Here is an 18,257-nt window from a genome sequence, read left to right as displayed (position 1 = left end):
ATGTCTAGCATATGTTTTCCTATGTATTCTTTCTCTGATTTGTTTTTGCTGTTAACTTGGATAAATCGGTTTATTTGCTATTTCTTATGTGTATTCATTGTGGAATTGGCATCCAGTAGGAAGGAATTCAAGCCTTGGATATAGGACTCAGAGCCCTCCCTCCTCAGTAAGAAAGAGCAATCACAAGTTTAACTTGAACTTTAAAATGACATGCCCTACACTAACAGTATTAAAAAGAGCCGATAGAATTCTAGCTCGGTACTCCCCTCTCTCTGAAGAGAACAAAGTGATTAGTTTCTGTCGCCAACCTATTGCTTCCCTTCCTAGTAGCCCAAATCAATCTTCCTTGGAGAAGGGTGGGAAGATGAGACACTAGAGATATCTGTCTCTTTTTGCCTCCCTTCAAGCCCCCTGGATCTCTAGAGAGATCCATGGGGACACACCGAATGCAGATAAAAGATCAGCTCCCCACAGCTCATACCCCCTTTTTTTCCTTTACATATCTTATGTTCTAATCAAACTGGTCTGTTTGCTGTTTCTCCAGATTCTATCTTCTCTCTGTGTCTTTATATAGGTTCTCCCTCATTTATGGAATATGATCTTTCTTCACTGATAAATAACAACAATAAAAATAGCTAGCATTTGAATATCACTTACCAGCAATGTGCTAATTGCTTTACAAATATTATCTTATTTGATCCACATAAAAACCCTGGGGAGTAGGTGCTATTGTTATTCCCATTTTGCAGATGAGGAAACTGAGACAAAGGCTAAGTGACTTGTCCAGGGTCACACAGCCAGGAAGTGTTTGAGACCAGATTTGAACTCAGAGTCTTCCTGACTCTAGGCTCAGAAATCTGTCCATTGCACCACCTTGCTAATTCTATAAGTTAAAATCTTTAACTTTCTTCAGGAACCATTTATTAAGCACCTACTATGTGCCAAACGTTGTGTTAAGTGTGGGAAATACAAAGGCAAAAATGAAAGTCCCTGGTCTCACAGAGCTTACATTGTATGGGAGGAGACAGCAATACATGCATATACATACATACATACACACATATATATCACATATATTTATATATGCATATATATACACACACATATACACATGATCACTAATATAGGTATATATAAAAATATTTGAAGAATACAAGGTAATAGGGGGTGAGCACTAGTAGCTGGGGATGTCTGGGAAGGCCACTTGTAGAAAGTGACACGAGCTAAATGTTGAAAGTAAGGATTCTAAGGCAGAGGTAAGGAGGAAGTGAATTAAAGACACAAGGGAGAGCCTGTGTAAGACAAAAAGATGAGATGGAAAGTTGTGTGTAGGGAACAGCAAAAAGCTGGAATATAGAGTAACGTTTAGTAAACTTGGAGAGGTAGGTTGGAGCCAGGTTGTGAAGGGCTTAAAATGACAAATAGAAAAGTCTATGTTTGATCCTAGAAATGAAGGGTAGTATCTAGACTTCAGTGAGCAGGTGAATGACACGACCAGCCTAGTACTTTAGGAAGATCAGTTTACTAGCTAGGTGGAGAATGGACTGGAGGGGGAGAGAGTTGGGGAAGGAGTCTGTGCTAAGAGGTGATGAGAGCCTAAAACAAGATGGTAGCTATGTGAGTGCAGAGAAGGGAAGAGATGTGAGAAATGTGTTGAAATGAGAAATCTTCAATAAGATTGATAATCGATTAGATATGTGGGGTAAGGGAGAGTAAGAAGTCAAGGATAACTACAAAGTTATGAACTTGAGTGACTAGAGGGTTGTTGGTACCTTCAATATCAATAGAAAAGTTTGGAAGAGGGTTAAGTTGGGGGAGGAAGAAGATAATGAGTTAAGTTTTGGACATAGTGAATTTGAGATTTGAGATTCAGTTTGAAGTGTCCAAATAGGCAGTTGGTGATGAAGCAGTGAAACTCTGGTCAGAGACTAGGGCTAGACGTACAGATCTGGAAATCATCTGCCTAGAGATTATAATTAAATATATGTACATTATTAAGTTCACTCAGAAAATGTTAAGAGAGAAGAGAGCCCAGGACAGACTCTTGAAGTACACCCACAATTAGGGGCAGGAAGTGCATGATGAATCCACAAAAGAGACTGAGAAGGAGTGTTTAGAAAGGTGAGAGAGCCAGGTGAGGGCACTATTAAAAAAAAACAAAAACAAACCAGAGAGGCCAAAAGATGGCAAGAGGAGAGGTTGGTCAACAATGTCAAGTGCTGCACACATGTCAAGAAGGATGAAGACTGAATAATTGATTAATCCATTAAGAAATCACATATGCTTAATAAATACTTATGGAATAAATGAATATTTATTGAAGGGTAATTAGAATAGTTAGCATATTTTCCAGGGCTAAGGTTGGTGAGGACTGAGGGCCTGTTGTATAAGAAGAGACAAAAAACAATTAGGACTTTTGGCCTGGAAATGTGAAGGCTTAGAGGGAACATGATTGAAATATGAACAGTGTGAATAATGTAAACATTTACCTATTCACTAAATCTCAAAATGCTGGGTGAGAGGAAATGGACAGAGTAGCCTTTGAAACTTGGGAGTAAGGGGAGTTTGAGGGTCTTCACTGGATTAAGAGTAAAGAAAGCTCAGTTCTAAATACCACTCTCCCACTATTTAGCAGAGTGACCTTGAGTAGTGGTTTCATCTCTTTGGCCTTAGATTTTCTTATCTGATAATTGAGGTTGGTTGGACTTATTGATTTCTAAGGTCCCTTCCAGTTCCAAAGTTCTGCGATTATACAGTTATGTGAAAAAATAACAGGGAAAAAGTTGTGGAATACTTTACTACCAGTGATGGTTGTGAGCAAACTCTCTCTCTTTCCCTGGTGCCATCTTGGGCTTCACTAAGAGCCTTTCATTAAGGCTCAGAAATAGGCAGGCAATGGTTCCATGGCATTCTGTCCCTCTCAGACCTCATCTGTGGCCTATGGCCTGAACACAAGTATTGTATTTAGTTCTGGGCACCACAGTTTGGACATTGATAAATTGGAGAGTGGTTAGGGGAGAGTAACCAGGACGGTGAAAGGCTTTGAATCCATGTCCTGTGAAGACTGGTTAAAGGATAGAGGGATATTTTAGCCTGGAGAAGAGAAGGCTCAGCGGGGACATGATAGCTGTCTTCAGGCAGGCGGAGGGCTATCATGCTGAGATTTGTTCTAGGGGGCCCAGAGGCGCAGAACCAGGTACAACTGGCAGAAGTTATAAAGAGGTCAATTTAAGCTTTGACGTCAGGGAAAATTTCTTAACAATTAGAGTTGTCCAAAAGTGGAAGCGATCGAAAGGTGGTAGGTCTTCCCTCCCTGGAGATCTTCAAGAAGAAGAGTGATTACTTGTCTGGTATGTTTTAGTGGGTATTCCTTTTGTGTTTGGGCTTCCCTAGATGGCTGCTGAGGACCCTCCCCAAACTCAAATCCTGTGATTCTGATACTTACATCTGTCATTCAATATTTACTTAAACATTATTGATATTGTAACACTGTAGTGACAGGACTCCTCTGCTGCATTTGAATAATGTCTCAATACATGGACTCTGGGGAAGTGGGGAAGGTTGGTGATATGATCATTCAATGAGTTCGGGACTTGTCAGTCATGTGTGACTGGCCAATGAACTGAAGCTGGAAGTGTCCCTCAGGTAGGAAAAAGGGACTTTGTAGATAGCCCAAAAGGAAGGTCTTGCTTTGGAACATAAAGAGACAGAGTTGACTTCTGAGTATTTAAGAGACCTGATATAGTACTGCAGAGTGTCCAGTGAAGACAAGTTATGCAACCTGGGCTATATAATAGCAAAAGTGGAATCCCTGAAGAGACACGAGGCAGAGATATTAACTTGGAAGAGTTGGAAAGGTAACCTAATTTTACCTGTGACGTCCCACAGAATGTACCTGTGATGTGTCACCAGAGGCAGCTAGGTAGTGCAGTGGATAGTCTAGACTTGGAATCAGGCGGACCTAAGTTTATATTCTGCCTTAGACACTTACTAGCTGTGTGACCCTAGGCAAGTGCCTTCACTTAGTCTCTGCCTCAGTTTCTTCATCTGTAAAATGGGGATAATAATAATATCATTTACCTCCCAGGGGGTTTGTGAGAATCAAATGAGATAATATATGTTCAGTGCTTAGCACAGTACCTGGCACATATAAATAAATGTTTGTTTGTTTCCTTCCTTTCACCTGGCCTGGGGAGAAGGTGGGGTGGGGCACAAAGCTGGAATAGTACAGCCAGTTGTTCGCTGGTGTTTATCTTAGCAAGTAGGGGGTAGAGATAAGATGCAATCTGTAGAACAAAGCAAGCTTAATGATTGAGGGGACAGGTTGAATTACAAGCATTTCCGGAGGTGCCAAGTGACTTGCTCATTAAATTCCTTGCTTCACCTTATACTAATACAACAGTCATAACTGCTCCATGTTAAGCAGAAACAGGTCGTGTGTTCCGCTGAGGCTTGGATACAATCAATCAATTTTGTTGTTGTTGTTGACTCATTTCAGGTTTGTGACCCCATTTGGGATTTTCTTACCAAAGATACTGGAGTGGTTTGCCAATTTTTTTCCTCCAGCTCATTTCGCAGCTGAGGAAACTGAGGCAAATGGTTAAGTGACTTGCCCAGGGTCATACAGCTACTAAGTGTCTGAGGCTGGATTTGAACTCAGGAAGATCCAAGTCCAGTGCTTAATCCACCGTGCCACCTAGCTGCCACAAATCAACTAGCAATTATTTATTAAGCTTCTGTTATGTGTCAGTCATTTTGCAAGATACTAGCAAAGTACTAGGCACTTTGGGGCTACAAAGTAAAAAATGAAAAGTCTCTGACCTCAGAGAGCTAACATCATCATCATCATGAAAATAATAATAATAATAATAAACAGTAACAAACAACAACTACTATCATTTATATAGTGTTTACTATGTGACGGGAACTGAGCTGAACACTTTATTATCTCATTTGATCTTTGCAACAACTTTGGGAGGTAGGTATGATTATTATTCCCATTTTTATGGATAAGGAAACAGAGGTTAAGTGATTTGCCCAGGGTCACACAGCAAATAAGTGTCTAGGCCATATTTGAACAACATTGAGCCATTAGGAAAGGCCTCATAGAGGACAGAGTACTTAACCTAGGGGTTAAATCTAAACCAGCCTTTTCTGGTCCCTGGACCTCTTGGCTTTCAGTAAAACTCCCTGCATACCTCACCTATTTAATATGAAAGGAAAGTTAGTTTGCCATGCGTATACACCAAATAAATGAAGAAATAATTTCAACTGGATAATACATTTATCAATATTCTCCATATTCCCTTGATAAGTTTCTTATAACCACTGGGATTATCTACACCCTAGGGTGTGAACCTCTAATTTAAACTTTCCTTTGAAGGAAAGTAGGGATTCCCAGAGATGGAAGTCTGTTCAAACCTAGCCTCAGACATTTTCTAGCTGTAAGACCCTGGGCAAGTCACTCACCCTTTGTTTGCCTCAGTTTCCTCACCTGTAAAATAAGGGTGATAATAGCACCTACCTCCCAGGGTTGTTGTGAGGATCAAATGAGGTAATATTTATAAAACACTTAGCATACTGCCTGGCAAATGTTTCTTGATAAATGCTTGTTTCCTCCCTTTCTTCCTTTCAAAGGCATGGAGATGGGAGATTGAATGTTATGTGTAAGGATCGGAAAGGAAGGCCAATTCGACTGGGGATGCAGAGTTCATGAAGCACTGTAATGCATAATATATTTGCAAAGGTAATCTACTTTAACAACCATCTACTTAAGTGTATTCGGACAAAACAAACAATTAAAAGAAAATAAAATTGGAGTCAGGATGTTCCATCCAGGAGTCCAGTGCCAGAAACATTTACAGACATGTCTCTAAGGTAAAGGCAGAAAAAGCTAAATCCCATGGAGAAATCTTTGGGAATCATATTATAAAGCTCTTTCTCATTAAGGGGCCCAGGTAGATTCGAGATTGTAGGGCAGATGAATGGGAGGGGAAGAGAATTGGGGTTGGTTGTGGAGATTAGAGTCCCTTCTTTTTTGGGAAGTCCCTTCACAGGAAGAAAACATAAGCCATTGCTCCCCAAGTCTCCGAGCTCATTTTGACTGTATCCTAATCCTGTGGGCTGACCCTAAGAGGGTAATTTTTTTCTTTTGCTCATTTCTCTCATCTGGAGTTACTCCAAGAAATTTCCTAAAATACTCAGAATAGTTTCAGTCTATGTTTCTTCCAAAATGGATGACAGTTTCCCCAACCTCTGTAGCATCACTCAAGGTACTGAATGCACATAATAATAATAATAATACCTTCTATTATTATTTTTAGTAGTAGCAGCAAGAACTAAAAATTATTAAGTGCCTTACAAATGTCTCATTTTATCCTCACGACAACCTTGGGAGGTAGATGCACTTGACCAGGGTTACATTATTTAAGTGTCTCAGGCTAAATCTGAACTCAAGTCTTCCCAATTGCACATCCAGTGTTCTCTCCATTTTGACAACTAGCTGCCATATAGCATTTATTTTATTCCGCAGAAAATGCACAAGACACCAAACATTTACCCAAACCTGTAAACAGATACAGAAAATATATAAAGCACTCATAACCAGGCCATTAGCTCCTCCCCAGAAGGGAACTGAACTGGAGGTTGTTATGGTGACACGCATGAATGGATGAAGTTTTTCTCTCTCTCTGAGGTTCATATACAACTCTTTCCAGACTAATAGTATTATCTATGGTTTTGTTCAGTCATTTCAGCTGTTTCTGACTCTTCATAACATTGTTTGGAATTTTCTTGGCAAAGATGCTGGAGTTGTTTGCCATTTCCTTCTCCAATTCATTTGACAGATGAGGAAACTGAGGTAAACAGGGTAAAGTGACCTGCCCAGGGTCACACAGCTAGGAAGTGTCTGAAGCTGGATTCAAACTCAGGAACATGAGTCTTCCTGACCCTAGGCCTAGCATTATGATGCCACCTAGCTGTCCCACATATAGTTTAAACACCCCCCTGAAAGTAAACGTACTTTAGGAGCTGCTGAACAAGCAATCCCTTTTCCTTTGGATCTTCACTGTCTGAGTAACTTGTTGACTTTCTAAGTAAGATGCTGCTTCATAAATATGTGCACTATCCTTTTTTGGCTGAGGCAATCAGGGTTAAGTGACTTGTCCAGGGTCACACAGCTAGTAAGTATCAAGTGTCTGAGGTCAGATTTGAACTCAGGTCCTCCTGACTTCAGGCCGGTGCTCTATCCTCTGTGCTGCTCCTACCTCCTCTTTCTCCAAGGAGTCTACTGCATTAGAAAATTTTTTTCTCTTTAGTAGGCCTAGTGCTTAACTTTCAAACTCAGGAATTATCAAACTTGGGTTGCCCACAAGGCAGTTCTCAAAGCGGGACTTTTAAGCTCTAGAGCAAAGCAAGTTGGCATGTGTTCCACAGGAAACCTCCAAATGCCCCTCTTGCTAGTATCTAGTGAGCTAGGAAAGCCCACTCAGGATTTCTCCTGTCAAGACTGGTTCGAGAACTTTTCTACCACCATCCTGTGCATCTGCTTGAAGTCACTATCAGCTTCTGGAGGAGAGGGGAAAAGTCTCAGGATTTATGAGGGAAAGTGAATGGGGCTTGCATGGCACTGCCACCCCCTTCTCAGTCACACAGCCACTTGCTGCTTTCCTATACAAATCTTAAGGGAAAAAGACAAAGAGGAAATCCTGATGAGAGGAGAACCAGACAGCAACCAGCTTGTTTTTATAGATCACAAAGAAGAATGGCTGATTTTCAGTAAGCCGTTCAGTAGGAGGAAGCCCTAGTTTGGGAAAACCCAATCACAGCAACAGTGAAAGGCTTACATTGCATGAGTTGGCGAACCAGTTAGCTCAAGAGAATGGCTGGTAGCCTATGATCTCCTTAGAGTAATTAGGGAACTTCTCATATTAATTAGTGACTCTCCTGATTACCTTATGCTCCATTATACATTAATGATTAAAAAAAAAAAGATGAGGGACAAATTTATGAATGATCGCACTATAGGAAAATGCTGAAAGAAACTCTGATATACATAACCTTAAGACTGCTACTCCAGGAAGAACAACTATCCTGTCTCATGGCTCATTCATTTGGGACTGTTGTTATCAAAAGAAAACTGAGTTACATAAAGCATAAATCTGATTCAATTAATCAATTTTTCTCTGTTGCTTTCAAAATCCTTGGAAGTTGATGAAGGCTTCGGTGACTCTGTAAGAGTCTGCTCTTTCATTAGTCTAATGAATTGTTCTAACTAAGGAGGTTGAAGACTGTAGGAGTAATTCCTTCACTGATGAGGGGTTTGGACCATTTTAGGGGATGGGATCAGCCAGCACACAGTAAGGCTTCAAACTCATAAGTGCCTATGCAATCTTTGAGTGGGAACACATTCCACTTACTTTCCTTGCCTAGTTTAACTCTTTGAAGTCTTGAAGGCTGAAGGCTGAAACCTGGACCCTGTCTCTCATCAGCCCCCTCTCCTGGATCTAGTTGGGAATCTCCGCTTTTAAAATCTTTTTCCATCCCAGGTACCACTTCTTCTTCTGACCCTTTCCAGGTAAATTTCTGGTCATTCAGGTTTGAAACATCACCATGTTGCCCTGGGTGTCTAGAAGAAAGGTGGTGGGCCAGAAAACTATGGAATTTAGGAGGAGGGGTGGGTCTAGGGAGAAAGATCATGAATTCTGTTTTGAACATGTTGAATTTGAGATTTGCACAGGACATCCAGTTGAACATGGAGGGCCGATGTTCAGAAGAGAGATGAAGACTGGGTATGGCCAATAGTTGAATCCACAACATCTGGTTAAATCTCTAAGAAAGTGTTTAGTGCTGGGAAGAGAGTAAAGGACAGAATGCTGGGGTTCAAACTTCCTAGTGTGGCATTCAAGGCCCTCCACAATCTGGCCTCAAATGACGTGTCCAGTTTTATCATCTATTACCCCTCCTTTATAAAGTATTGAATATAGCTAGATTGGTCTGCTAGCTAGTCTATCCAATGTCTACCCATTTTGTGAAGTCCTGCTCAAGTCCACCTTCTTCCTGACCTCCTCAGACCATAGTGAGCTCTCTAACTCTCGATTCCCATAGTATCTATTATTTGTACCTTCTATGATAATAACACCTCATATCCACATAGCACTTTTAGATCTGAAAAATGCTTTGCATGTATTATTTTATTTGATCCTCACAATAACACCATTAAGTAGCTACTATTATTATCCTCATTTTACTAATGAGGCAAGTGAGGTTGAAAATAATAATAACTTAATTATATAATATGCTTAATTATATAATTCTATATAATATGGATAATTAATTGTAATAATATAATGTATGTAATATATAATACATGCAATATAAATACATAATAATGTAATATAGTATTATATATACTATATAATAGTATATATAATTATATATAACAATATAACACAAATACATAAATATAATATAAAACATATATAATAAATATGTTTAATATGGTTATATATGTATAATATGATAATAAAATTATGTATAATACAAATATAATTAATTATATAGCTTAAAGTATTCAAAGTGCTTTACATATATCATCTATTTTATCCTTAAAACAAGTCTGGGAGGTAGATGCCAGTCTTACAGTTGAAGAAACTGAGGCATGCAAAAGTAAAGTGACTTGCCCCAGGCCCCACAGCTAGTAAGTGTCTGAGGTCACATTTGAACTCAGGTCTTCCTGACTCCTAAGCCCAGATGTCTGTGTCTTTTGATGTGTCCAGATCTGGTTATTCCTAGATGGTAAGCTCTTTGTAGGTAAGGTCTGAGTTGCACTCATTTTTGTATTTTCCCCAGCACCTGGCACAATACCTCCTACAGGAAAGTTACTCAGCAAATATTTGTTGGTTGACTGATTGATTGAAGATTGTACCTGTCACCCACAGTGACAAGCCCCTGGTTTTAAAGTCCTCTGGGGAATATTTCACAACCTATTCCGGTTTAGAGCAGCCTTTCTTTCCTAAGGTATTTGTATTTGCAGCTGGAGCAATACACACGAGAAACCTGTGCAACCACATTTTAAATATGCCCTTTCCCTTTATTACTGTACTGGGAAAAGGTCAGAGAGCAGGCTGTGTTATTAAGCCAAGTAAGCAAACAAAATTTTGTGTTTGCTGTTTCTGCACTAAGCCAGCGGCTCCTCTGAGGTAGGTTGAAAAAAAAGTTAAAAGATAAAACTTGGGCCAGTAGACAGGGAAACCTGCCCCCTACTCCCTGCCCTCCATCCTCCAGCCCCTACTGGGCCCCTGCTCCCACTCACTACCCCACCCCCTCAAGCAGCCTCATGTATTGGTTTATGTGTGAGGGCCTGACCTCGGCCCTTAAGATCATGAGTCATTGTTTAAATACTTTCCTGACAGGCTTCCAGAGAAGTCATTACTGGAGGTGCTATTGGGGTGGATGGTGCCCCTTTAACAGAATTCCCTCAGTCCTCAGAGATTTTTGACATAGACTTTTGAAGAACAGACATTTTTCAATAAATAAATAAGTTTCTTCCATTGTAGATGTAGGGGAGTCCTACATGACACTTTGGGAATGGCCATTTTATAAATACAATGTGTCTGGGAATCAATTCCTACTGACATAAAAGTAGATCAGCCTTGACATACCGCTGTCTGTAAATGCTTCTTTACCAAGCTGATCAGAGTGTTTGGAGCCTGTGGTAGGATAACATAACCTCCACAAAACAGGCCAAGGAAATGTTCATGGTCAGGCTTCTCAGGCCTTGGGAAGTGGGACAGGCTTGTTCTGTTTGTACATGCTGCTGAGAGATAGTATGAAAAACGGGCACGGGTATTGGACTTCAGGTCAGACAATCTGGGCTTTGGGTCCCAGCTGCACTATCTATTAGATAAGTAAGTAACTTTGGGTAAGTCACCATACCTTTCTGACCTGAGGTTCCTTATCTGTAAAATGGGGATAACAGGACTTGAAATACCTCCTAGGCTCAAATGATACTATTCATTCATCACATAAATGTGAGTTATATTATACCAAACATCTCAACTTGTTTCAAAGGTCACTTAGCAAATGACTTTGAGTTTTTTGACCCTGCCCACATCTTCAGTGTGACAGATATGTGTTCTTTTCCTCCTTTCTATCAGTTGTTTTTAGCATCAATCCTTTCCCATTATTTCCTCTGTTGTTCTCTGTGTGTGTGTGTATGTGACAGAGAGAGAAGAGAAAGACAGAGAGAGAGAGACACACACACAAAGAGAGAGAGAGAGAGAGACTCTTGATTGATGTCTCTAGCCAGATTCCTCTGGTAGCATGAGAATTTAGGCAGGTTTCCACAACAATAAGGGGAAAACCTCTTGGTTCCCATGTAAACACTCAGACTAACAAAACATTGAATATATGATGGGGATGGGATCTGAACCCCTAAAAAGAAAAGACCATGTCTTTGGGATCTGGACCCCAAAAAGGAAAAGCCCTGGACTTTCCCACATGGTCCAGATCCTTGGTATTAGCCTGGGGCAATCAGACCAACCCAGCTAATTAACTGGCCTTTCATTGTCTGTACCCAGCCCCACCCTAGACCTCCACTCCTTAATCCCACCTAGACCCCAGTCTACCTTGGCCACAGGGTCCAGGTCCCTGACATTATGCTTCCCAGTCACCCTGGCTCACTGGCCACTCCCATCCAGATCTTCTCTAGACCCCTCCTCACAGTCACCTCAGACTACTTGGCCACTCCTAGATCCCTCCCATAGTCTTTCTATATATAAGATCCATCTAGGCCACCATTAAGCTGCTCAGATTCTTAAAATCTAGTCAATAACGCAGACTCACTAGGAATCTCGCTCACTCCAGTCAGTGTTCTAATAAACCTTGTCTCTGGCTGAAAGAAGGCTTGGGTTGAATTCATTTGGGCAGGACCTGCATGTCACTGTTTTGGGGTCCCAGCACCCCTAAGTCCCTAAACCTCAACATATAGAACAGATTTAATTTAACACACACAAAAAAAGACTTCTTTGGAGCCCTTACACCATCAAGAAAACTCTCCTTCCCTCTCTGGTGATCCCAGCCTCCCAAAGGACCAATACAGCCCTCCTGACTCATAGTACCATTCTGGAGTTGAGACTTTCTCCAAGTGGAGAAATCATTTAGAGTTGTTAAATGGTCTTAAGTAACTATTCCCCTCAGTGGGTGCCACCTTTCCATACAACTCTCTAAACCTTTAGTACTATTCTTGGCAGGACCTCCCTGCAAGGGAAAATAACTGAATAGAGAATTGACTTCCTTCCTCCAGACTTGCACAGTTTATGAGTGATAGGATCCATGTCAACCCTTTCTGATGCCAGTTAAGCTAGTTTTTCATTAAAAGGTATTGAGACATTTGTCAAGACTTGGTTGGCTCAGGGAACTAAGAGCTCAGATTGCTGTCTTCATTTCCTCATGGCCTGAGTACAGACAGCTATGAGGAGTGCCAGGGTGCTCTGAGGCTTGGCTGGTGGATCACAATGGAGAATTCAGGCTAGTGATCTTGACTCAGCTGAATCGTCTTGAGGTGTTTTCAATGTTTATCCTTGTCGAATATCCTTCTTCTGCAATGGCTAAGTAAATCTTTTTTTTTTAACTGTTGAATGACTTAAATGTATCTCATTTTGTTTCAGTATCAAATTTAAAGACCCAGCGGACTGTTCTGAGTCAGGCTCAGCTCAGAACACTGTGTAATCTAGAGTTCCAATCAAGGGTAAGGTCTAGGTTTGCTGTTCCTCGGCTCCAGCTCTCGATTTGTCTGAGAATTTGGTGTAACCCTGCTAGTGCTGCACTGGGTTTAGGAGGCTTCAGCTGGAAAGCTTTCTAGGAATTCCTCCATTTTTCTGCCACTCTCATCCCACTTCACTGGCTCTCATTCTTGCTATGCTTAATATGGTCCAGAAACTTCTTGCCAAGAGATGAGTCAAGATGGTAGAGTAGGAGGAAGTGGTACAGCCTAGCTTTTTTCCACAACTACTCCACAAAGATCTAGAAAATATGCCAGATCAAGTCCTGATGGTAAAATTCAAGAAAAAGTTACAGTGAGCCATGATTTTTTATTCTAGCCCAGGTCAGCAAAGGGAGATAGATAGGTCTGGAGATAATTTTTATGCCTTGCATAGGGAGACCTCATCAATGACAGATGTCTTCATCAAGGAGGAAAACGAAGACTTTTTTTTTTTTTACCTTGTATAGGTTAATAACACGAATGCCAGAACAAAGGACTCGTCTGTGGGGCAATAAGAATTGAAGACATTGTCTGTACACACCCACCACATGGCAAATTAATGGGAAAAAGAACAAAATATGTCAAATAGAAAAGATTTCTTGTAGAGAAGGAAATTAGTGTCTGAAAGTTTCCATTGTGATACACCTAGATGAAAATGGTTTCTCCTTTTTTCCTTTGTAAGCTCCTCGAGGGCACAAAACGTAATGTTTCTCTGCTTTATATTCTAATATACTTTGTCATGCTGATGGATCTGTGATCTCATCAAAGTAGATCCTCCCTCCAACGATGAAAGTTGAAATTTTACCTGTGGCCTCTTATCTTATGCAATTCTTGTCAAGTTCTTCCCTTCAAAATCCTACACTTCCCTTCAAAACCCTACCAGGGCTTCTTAAATGTTTTCCATTCATGACCTCTTGGTGTTCAGAACCAAGTTACATGATGCAACACTGGCATGCACTGCTAGAAACACCTCTGATTCATTACACATTTGATTTTGAATTAATCTTTGGTTGCTGCATATTCAGAAACCTTTTACTATTTAAATTTAAATTTAAAATTTAAAAAGCGCTGCACTGGCTATCCATCCATTTGGCGGGAGACCTTTTAGGTTGATATTCAGACTTTAATGAATATCTCTGAAAGTCACATTTTTGTAGTTTTTATATTTTACGGAAAGTTCAACATAACTGTAGAAATTTGCTCTTCTCTGATTTCTCACCATTCTTCATCTATTTCATCAACTCTCTGGAGATGTTTCCTTGCTAAACTGTCATATATTCCTAGAATTCCTGTGTAGAGTTGCTGTCTTTTAAAAGTGAATGATGTAAAGACTAAGACTGAAGAATGGGTTGTTTATTGTCTGAGAAAATAGAGGCTTTGCTGCATCTGTCAGTCTACTGCTGCCCTCCGGGCTTGTTGAAAGTTTGCTCTTTTTGACCAAAGTTGGCATCTTTCCCCCTCACACTTGAGGGGGGAAAGCCTTTTGCTATTGAAAATTGTTTTGAAATTGAAAAAAAAATTTCTGAAGAAAATCTGGTTATAATAAACATAGCCTCTCCAGAAAATATATCACTTCATATTTAAAAGCCCTATAGAGTGTTAAAAAAAAATCCCTTTTCCAATTCCATAGGCTAGGCACACAAAGTCCACTGCAACACATCATTAAATGACAATTAATTCATGCATAGTAGGAGGGGAAAATCTTATTTAGGTTCAGCAACTCAGCACAAATTCAAAAGTCAAAGGTCTGCCTGCTAAAGTTGCATATTTTAACTCCTTATGTGCTCAGCATGCTAACATTGTCTATACTAGTGTCCAATACTATTGTCTCTCTTGTTATTTGTTCCCCCCGGGCACCAGTTGCCCATTAGACATTTTAAACTGGATGTCCCAGAGACATCTCAAACTCAACATGTCCAAAGCAGATCTTTTCCTCTAAACCTGTCCTTTCCAAAATTCCCTATTTTGGTCAAAGCCACCACCATATTTTTGTTCAGTCAGGTTTGAACCCTTGGAGATGTCTACTATTCCTCATTCTCTTTTCCTTCCACATATTCAATCCGTTGCAAAGTCTTGTCTATTCTGCATCTACAACATATCTTGAATCTGCTTCTCTCCAATTACAGTACCACCACCTTGGTCTGGACCTTTATCGGTTCCCTCCTGGTCTGTTGTAATAGCCTCCCAATTGATCTCCCAGCCTCAAATCTCTCCCTCTCTCCAGCTCATTCTCTATCCAGCTCCAAGGTGATTTTGCTCTAAAATACAGATCTGACTATGATATTCTCCTTCTCAGTAAGTTCCACTGGCTCACCATTACCTTTAGGATTGACTACAAACTCCTCTGGCATTTAAAACCTTTTATAACATGATGTCAGCTCACCTTTCTGATTTTATAATGTATTATTTCCCTTCATGTACTCTGTGTTTCAGTTACACTGACCTCTCTGCTGTTCCTCACACATGGCATCCCATCTCCCATATTTGTGGAGGGAAATGCATTTTTCCTATCTTCTGCCTCTTCAAATCTTTACCTTCCTTCAAAATTCAATTGCTATTTCCTACATGAAGCCTTTCCTGGGTCCCTACCTCCTTCCTTCCTCCACCCCAAGTTGTTAGAGCTGCTCCCTGCATGTTATCTTAAATTTATGTTGTATTTACCTATAGAATATAAGCTCTTTGAGGGTAGGGTTTGTTTAATTTTATTTTAGTTTTCCTGGTGCCCAGCACAGTGTTTGGCACATAGTAGGTGCTGAATAAATACTTGTTTATTGATTATACTTTGAAGTTTTATTGATTTCTAATAACTTCAATAATTTATGAATTCATATAGGAATTGTGCTTGTGCTTTCTCTGGTATAGGTGATGCCCTAGAAAAGGAAACTCTTCCAATGCAAGAGTGTACCTTGTCTGAAACTTATGGTCTGAGTTCCTCAGAACACTGAGAGGTTCTCATTTTCATCCCCATAACAAGTCTGTGAGGTTGATAGAGCAAATATTATTTTTCTCACATAATTTGCACTAAGAGGTTAAGTGACTCCAGGGTCATACTGCCAGGAAGCATCAGAGGTGGAACTTGAAACCAGGTCTTCCTGGTTTCAAGGTCAACTCTCTATCTGGCATGCGTGTAGTCTTTTGGAAAAATAGAATTCTCTCAATGAATTTATAAAATTATAGTATTTCAGAATTAACTGGTCTCAGAAGTCATCTGGTATAGCCCATATCCTAGCAGGAATCCACTCTCCAATGTCCCTAACAAGTGGTCATCCAGTGTTTTTGAATACCTCTCATGATAAGGAGCTCACTATCTCTGAGGCAGCCTGTTCCATTATGGCACAGCTCTAATCATTAGTAAGTTTTTCTTTACACTGAATAACAGTCTGTCTGTTGATCATCTTCAACTTATCTGTATATATCTTGTCTGTCCATAGTTGTTCACATGCTATCTCCCCCCAGTAGTCTGTTTTTAATCTTTTTTTTAACCCTTAGTATTTAGCATAGTACCTGGCATATGGTTGGCTGTTTGCTCTCAAAGAGGACCAAAATGACATCACTATGCTACAGTCAATTTATAGTGTGTCCTAATGTAGCTGATCAGACCAATACAAGCTCGGAATGTTCTACCACAGGTTGGGCACAAATAATCCATGTGAACATTTGGGGTGGATTCTTTAAATTTGTGCATCTTATGTTTTTTTTTTGAGATGGCACATAGTAGGCATTTAACAAATGCTTGTTGACTGATTGACTGAGTAGTTCTGCCACAAGAGACCAAGTAATGTAAATCTAATTTCTCTTCCACTTATCCTTTTAAATATGTGAAGAAATTCATGCCATCCCCCCCTCCCCAGGCTTTTCTTATCTAACCAAAACAACCACAGCTCTTTCAACAGATCCTCTTATAGTATGGTTTAGTTTGAAATGGCAGTTCAGTGATAGTGGTGGGGAAAAAAATTAGTTGAAAATCTTTCACTTTAAGTTATTTGCACTAAAATTTCCAGACATGGCAGCTAGGTGGTATAGTGGATCAAGCACTGGACCTGAAGTTGGGAAGACCCAAGTTCAAATATGAACTCAGCTACTTGCTAGCTATGTAACCCTGGATGAGTCACAACCTGTCTCAGTTTTCTCATCTTTAAAATGAGCATAATTTTAGTACTTACCTCACAGGCTCATCCTTAAAATGAGAATAATTTCAGCACTTACCTCACAGGGTCATTGTGAGGACAAAATGAAATAATATTTGTAAAGAGTTTAGCACAGTCCCTGGCACATAGTAATCTCTTAATAAATGCTTATTTCTTTTCTATTTATAATAGTTATTTTTTTGGTTGGTTTTGCTAGCTAAGACTGGTTGTGTTTGACAACCATGTAATATTTGCCATTTGCTATAGACTCAATATAAATGAAATTTTCTGGAGTTAGAGTTTGGTGTGGTTCATATGCTCACAACGCAAATAAGAGACATGAGGCCATGGCATCTCCAAGCAAAGAGCTGCAGCAACAGCAGTTTTGTGGCCCCCATACAGCTTGTACAAGCATATTCTGCCAAAGCCCAGCTTCCAAATTACAATGTCTCAGTCATTTTATAAATAGGAAGCACTAAAAATGCCTACTGTAGCCTGGAATTCCAAGTGATTGCAAAATTTCATTAAAAAACAAGCAAGTTTACTTAAGTACCCAGAAATAGGAACCTCGTTTTCAGATACTGGGAAGCCAGGAATGAAAGCCTCCTGATGGTTTAAATGTTCATTGCATTTACTCCATTCACTTGTTTCTTAATGGGTAGCTGCCCAGTCACCTAAACTGACCTGTTGCAGTTTGAATTAATCTGTTATTGAATTAGTGTCCTAAGGATGGGATAGAACAAAATTCAGGAAAGGAAATGGGTTGAGAAGAAAGTCTATTTCTAGGATCCTCCTTAATTCTTCTTTAAAAAGCAGCAGCTTTTTGGGTTGTCTTGGTATATGAGTGTAAGTGTATGTGAGGATATTAGTGTAAGATCAATACTATTTTTTAGAGCAAGGGACAACTTCACATACATATATTGTTTCACTGGAGAAGGAATGAAATTTATTTTCGAAATAGAAATGAAGCATGCATTGGGTTGACTGGTTTATGGGATATATCAGAAAAGATTGAGACTATATTTGCAGCTCTGTTTCCCTCCAGGAGAAGCTCAAGTCTCCTGGTTTTTATCACTGGGAATCAAAACAAGACCATGAGTTATGATGACTTGAAATTTGAGCTGTTGGGATTTTAAAGGAGTCTACTGTATTTTAAAATAGTATGGTGAAGTCATGATAATGAAACACACTTGTGCCTTCTAACATCTTAAAGGAAGCCTGCCCATATGTAGCTCACTCTGTACCAAAATACATCCTAGACTTACCATGTTTATAGAGCAATAGAGTTCATTTAAAAAATTTGGTTTTTGGGGAGGTGGGGTGATGGTGGGGGCCAGACCTATCATTTCATCAGGGTATTGAGGTCC

The 18,257-nt window shown here is 39.9% G+C and overlaps 1 long non-coding RNA gene across 1 annotated transcript in view; it reads left to right on the top strand.

The window, feature by feature from the left end:
• The first annotated feature begins 12,460 nt into the window (after positions 1-12,460).
• Positions 12,461-18,257, top strand: part of LOC114044116 — a 30,760-nt gene continuing 24,963 nt past the window's right edge. Inside the window, exon 1 of the long non-coding RNA XR_003569179.1 lies at positions 12,461-12,612. This is a non-coding gene — a long non-coding RNA (uncharacterized LOC114044116). The remainder of the gene's footprint in view (positions 12,613-18,257) is intronic.

The sequence above is a fragment of the Vombatus ursinus genome, unplaced genomic scaffold (genome assembly GCF_900497805.2).
Source record: "Vombatus ursinus unplaced genomic scaffold, bare-nosed wombat genome assembly UNPS02014772.1, whole genome shotgun sequence".
Lineage (NCBI taxonomy): Eukaryota > Metazoa > Chordata > Mammalia > Diprotodontia > Vombatidae > Vombatus > Vombatus ursinus.
The sequence above is the reverse complement of the archived record's forward strand: the minus strand, read 5'-3'. Positions and strand labels throughout refer to the sequence as shown.